Source organism: Aotus nancymaae, unplaced genomic scaffold, assembly GCF_030222135.1.
Source record: "Aotus nancymaae isolate 86718 unplaced genomic scaffold, 86718_ANA_hifiasm-v0.15.2.pri h1tg000015l_0, whole genome shotgun sequence".
Lineage (NCBI taxonomy): Eukaryota > Metazoa > Chordata > Mammalia > Primates > Aotidae > Aotus > Aotus nancymaae.
This window is the reverse complement of record NW_026988426.1, coordinates 10,014,328-10,020,163: the sequence shown is the minus strand read 5'-3', so window position 1 is coordinate 10,020,163 and position 5,836 is coordinate 10,014,328. Positions and strand designations below refer to the sequence as shown.

Sequence of the window (5,836 nt, the reverse complement as noted above, 5' to 3'; positions counted from 1 at the left end):
ACCCAGGCGTGATGTCTGCGTTACAGTCTTGAGGCAAATTCTCCAGGTAACCTCAATCTTTGCTCTTAACGACCTTTTACCGATTGGATGGGGCCCATCCACAGCATGGAGGCTCTTGTTAAAGTCAACTGATTGTAAATGTTAATCACATCTAAAAAATACCTTCACAGCAACATCTAGACTAGTACTTGACCAGATAATGGGCACCACAGCCTAGCCAAGCTGCCATATAAAGTTAATGATCGCATCACTTACCAGATGTTAGAAGGCAGTTGGCCCAACCTCTCTCTCAGCCTTGGTCTTCTCACTTGTTAAAATGGGGGTGATAACAGACCTTTCCTCATAGGGTTCTCAAGAGGATTAAATAACATAATATACATCAAGACCAGTACCCCCCAAAAAAGAGATAATTATTATATTTCTTCAAGCATAAGATCAACCTTTTGTAAGATGCACTATTATTTTATGTACTAAGACTTTTTTAAAAAAACTAAATCATGAGGCAATTTTCAAGATACCATTGATTATATGTTGCATTCTTATTTCAGGAACGTTGAATATCAAAATATGTATATGTAGAATTGATGGGATATAGCATCAGCTATTATCAAAAATGTCAGATTCCTACTCCTTGAAGGGAGTCTCACTCGAGACTTCTGTCTTGCCCTCTGCCCACCCAGGTTCCAGCAGGAGAACCACCTCAGAGAGCCGGTGTCACTGTGGGGCTGAGATAGTTGCTAAGAGCAGTTGCTTTCGATTATACAATTAGGGGAGGAATGGGAGGATGAGCTCAGGGCCTGAGGCTGCAGCCCAGACCCAGGAGTGTATCTGGCACCACCAAGGCGGGGGCTGGAGGCAGTGTCCACCACCTGCCATGTCCAGAGCCAGGCGAGGCAGGCAGCTCTAGGTTTTGGGGATTCAGAGACAAGGCAAGGGGTTTACCAAAAGCACCAACTCCACTTTGGACAAATCCCTCCCTCTTTGGTCTTCCATTTCTCTGTCTGTTACTATGGAGATAGTCAGGTTGATGGATGGTTCTGAGCTCTTGGGGGAGGCTGTGCCACAGAGGCCCTGACCCCATCTTCAGCTAGAGGGATCCATTTGTATTTCTTCCACCCTTGGGTGTTCCATGTAAAATTGTGTTAGTTCCCAAGCTGGAGGATGGCTATGAAAGCTTTAAAAAGCACAAAGATGGGGCCAGGCGCGGTGGCTCACGCCTGTGATCCCAACACTTTGGGAGGCCGAGGCGGGTGGATCATGAGGTCAAGAGATCGAGACCATCCTGGTCAACATGGTGAAACCCCATCTCTACTAAAAAAATACAAAAAATAAGCTGGGCATGGTGGTGGGTGCCTGTAATCCCAGCTACTCAGGAGGCTGAGGCAGGAGAATTGCCTGAACCCAGGAGGTGGAGGTTGCAGTGAGCCGAGATCGCGCCATTGCACTCCAGCCTGGGTAACAAGAGCGAAACTGTGTCTCAAAAAAAAAAAAAAAAAAAAGCACAAAGATGGCCTTAAAGTTCCTCCAGGGTTGGCATCAGTTGAATCCAGAGGTTTTCAAGCCTGAGCAAGCTGCGGAATGACCTGGAGCCTTTTCTAGGAGGGGCAGAAACCCGGAATCTGCCCTTTTAGCCAGCTTCTTGGTCATTCATGTGTATGATTTCTTTGTTTTTTATATCTCAGTTGTATTTCTGTAACTACCCAGTTTATTTTGATTTTTTAAACCTTTACATTTTTTTTGAGGCAGGGTCTCATCTGGACTTTGTTCTATACTTAGTATTTCTTTGTTTTATACAGCATTTCTTTGGCTTAGCTGTGACTACAGGCGCACAGCACCACGCCTGGCTAATTTTTGTATTTTTAGTAGAGATGGTTTCACCAGCCTGGCAAGGCTGGTTTTGGATTACATGTGCATATGGAAACAGACCTATTCCACAACTGACCACAGATAAACTAGCATGCAAATGTCCTTTCTGAATATGATTAAGTTTCAGAGGCAGCATGGTTCAAATGGAAGCAAATGAGCTGACCTCCTCATGAAATAAACTAGACAAAAAATCAAGAAGTATTAAGGGTGCTAAAGACTGATTCCAAATCTTTTGTCTCTTCTTTTTTCTTTCTTTTTTTTTTTGAGACAGGTTCTCACTCTCACCCAGGCTGGAATGCAGTGGCCCGATCTCGGCTCACTACAGCCTCCGCCTCCCAGGTTCAAGTGATTCTCCCACCTCAGCCTCTCGAGTAGCTAGGAGTACAGGCACACCCCACCGCGTCCAGTTAATTTTTGTATTTTTATTAGAGACAGGGTTTCACCATGTTGGCCAGACTGGTCTTGAACTCCTGGCCTCAAATGATACACCTGCCTCAGCCTCCCAAAGTGCTGGGATTGCAGGGGTAAGCCACCTGCCCAGTCAGTCTCTTCCCTGTCTTTTAAATATACAAATGTGCCCTGTGTGTGTGTATGTGTGTGTGTGTGTGTGAATTAAAACGATTCTAGACTTGTGAGCTTCTATGGGTGAGGCTATTGTCACTCCATAAAAGGCCCTAGGGCAAAAAGATCGAGGTAGTGCAGGGAGCAGAGGGTGCCTGTTCTCCATCCAGCCATCATCAAACCCACTGAAGAGGTAGACTCGATTATCTTAAGTCTCAGTGGGCTTAGATGTTGACCTGGGCCTTCAAGGGAGGTTTTACTCCACTGTGTTTTATTTTGTTGTTTTCTGTTTCTTCCACTGTTTTTGTTATTGGGGCAAAGTGAGAGGCTCAACTAAGCTTCCTGAATCAATGGTTTTTATTTTTCTGCCAAACAACTGATTTTCATCTGCAATTATTTTTTAAGGTAAGAAACAGTAAGTCATTGAAGAAACAGCTGGAACGTTGGGCTATGTGGAACACTATTATACTTTAGCTTGCTCACTGAGAGATGCAGAGCCAAAGGCTGGGGTCTAGTCAGGTTGGCCGCCACAGGGCAAGAACCAGCCTCGATGGGCTTCCTCCAAGAACGTTCTGCAGCACCTGACTCGCTGCTGGTACACCATCTCAAAAGGCAGCCATGCACATGATAGGGATCTGCATTAATGAGCTGATTTTGTGGATCACAGCTCCCAGGCAGTTCAGGTTTAGCTTTTCAGTTTTTAACTTGATTGCTTTTTCTATTCCTATCTCTGCTGGGCAACGTGGCTCTTGAGAATGCCATGCCTCTTCATGCAGCTGTGCCCTCGGTAGTCAGGGGATTCCCTATCTCATACCCAGACGTCATCATGCTGTCTACCCTGCAATTCTCTGAAGTGTTTTTTGGGTTTTTCTTTTTTTGAGCCAGAGTCTCTCTCTGTCACCCAGGCTGGAGTGCAGTGGCTTGATCTTGACTCACTGCAACCTCTACCTCCTGGGTTCAAGCGATTCTCCTGCCTCAGCCTCCCACGTAGCTGAATTACAGGCATGTGCCTCCACACCCAGTTAATTTTTGTATTTTTAGTAGAGACAAGAGTTTCACCATGTTGGCCAGGCTGGTCTCCAACTCCAAACCTCAGGTGATCCACCCGCCTTGTCCCAAAGTGCTGGGATTACAGGCATGAACCACCGCACCCAGCCCTCTGAAACATTTTTGTCAGTTAGTTACAGGTTTCATGAAAACTGCTTCTGCAATGGGTGGCCAACAGACATTACCCAGACACACAAACAGCACCTACTTAGGAACCTGCTCTGCCATCTTTCCATGCACAGAGGCACCCAGAGACTGCCCACATGACTTCTTTCAAGAAACATTGAACAATTAATTCTACAGGAACTGGTTCCCAAACTCAAATGAGAGTAAGGAAATACCATCCCAGTCTGAATGTCTGAACCGTCCTAGTCCTAGACCTGGACTTTGTTCTATATTTAATATTTCTTTGTTCTATACACCATTTCTTTGGCTTAGTTTGTGTGAAGGGCTAGGACACCCAGACTTATTTTCCAAGAAGAATCTGCTTCTTTCCAAACTAACATTGCAGACTAAATGCCTGGATTAGGGTTAAGGTCAGGGTTCCAGTTCTCCTGCCCGCCGGGTTCAAAGTCCATCTCTCCAAAGCAATTTCTGCCCTTCCCCTTAGTCGTCTTTGTGGGACTGGGTCCTCACCATTTTTTATTTTTTTAGATGGAATCTCGCTCTGTGGTCCAGGCTGGAGTGCAGTGGCGTGATCTTGGCTCACCGCAACCTCCACCTTCCGGGTTCAAGGGATTCTCCTGCCTCAGTCTCCCGAGTAGCTGGGACTACAGGCACATGCCACCATGCCCGGCTATTTTTTGTGATTTTAGTAGAGATGGGGTTTCACCATGTTGGCCAGGCTGGTCTCGAACTCCTGACCTCAGGTGATCCGCCCATGTTGTCTTCCCAAAGTGTTAGGATTACAGGTATAAGCCACCGCATCTGGCCTGCTCCTCACCCTTTATATCAGTGATTCTCAACAAGGGTCATTTTTGCCCCCCAGGTGATATTTGGCAATGTCTGGACACACATTTGGTTGCTGTAACTGAGCGGGGTTACTACCAGCATATAGTGAGTAGAGGTCCAGGATGCTGCTAAGCATCCTACACTGCAGAGGAAAGCGCCTCGGGGCTAAGAATTGTCAGCCCCAAATGGCAATAGTGTTGAGGCTGAGAAACCCTGCCGTAGTCACAGCTCACGTGCTACCTCCCGAACAGGCCTCCGTAACAGCCCTAGTCATCTCTTGTTAGCTGTTGATTTTCTTCCTAGTATTCAAACCATCTGAAATGACCGTATTAACTTGTTTACCTGATTTTATGGCTGTGCCTTAAACTACCTCCCCACTCTGCCCCATATAATAATAGCTCCTGGTGATGATGGTGGTAGTAGTCAAAGCAGCTGGCATTTATTAAATATTTGCTGTGTTTCAGGCACTTGCTCGTGTTATATCTTACAGCCATCCCAGTAACCCTACAAAGTAGGAAGTATTATTAGCTGTGTTTTACAGATCAAAAAATGAGGGTGCAGAGACGTTTGCCTAAGGACAGCGGCAGTGAAGGAGCCACAGTTCAACCCCATACCCTCTGAATCTGCTGCCATCCTGTGCTCCTCATTCCATGGCTTCAGAATGCATGAGATAAAGGCTCCATGGCTGGTCCAGCTGGCCATCCCGATCACCCTGGTAGGGAACATCCCGCCAGGACAGAATAATGGACATGGGTTCATAAAAGCAAAGAGTTGCCTGGAGTTCATACTCCCGATTCATGGCTGGGGTTCTCAGAGCATGCTCACCAGCAGACACAGAACCATGGCTCCTTGCACATCTGCCACTGGCTAACATGATTTGTGGCTCCATCTGTCTGCCTCCAATACGCTTGGATCTGGGAGGGGCTCCATGAGCTCCCAGCCCCATCTGTGAAGGTGAAGGCCTGGGACCAGAGCTTCCCCCAGGAGGGGACCTGCCTCTCTGCTGCCTCAGACCAGCTCCAGGCACCATCCAGCTGGTGAAACAGCCCAAAGAGCTGCCCTCTTCCTTGCCAGCACCCAGCATCCTTGTGTTTCTGAGGCAATCCTTGGCACCAAGTGCCTGGAAGAGAATCTCAGCAGCCCTCATGAACCAGGGTCTGTTCCTCAGAGTAGACCCTTGTGAAATGAATTTCAGCAGAAGGCAGCAGAGCATTTGGTGGGTGTCTCAGGTCCAAATGCCCGCCAGGGCCAGGTAAGTACCATAAGTGTGCAAATCCAGCTGGATGACCGACAGCATGAAGTGGCCGGGACTGTATCTACTCAGCTCCAGCCTGGTATTACCTTTCAGGGATATAAGCTCCATGTTTCTAGAGAAACTGGGAATCTGGGCTTTCCAGGAAATCTAATTTTT

General features: G+C 47.1%; 1 pseudogene; it reads right to left on the bottom strand.

Moving 5' to 3' along the window:
- Nucleotides 1-2,938: 2,938 nt before the first annotated feature.
- LOC110568567 (low molecular weight phosphotyrosine protein phosphatase-like) lies at nt 2,939-3,717 on the bottom strand (annotated as a pseudogene).
- Nucleotides 3,718-5,836: the final 2,119 nt, after the last annotated feature.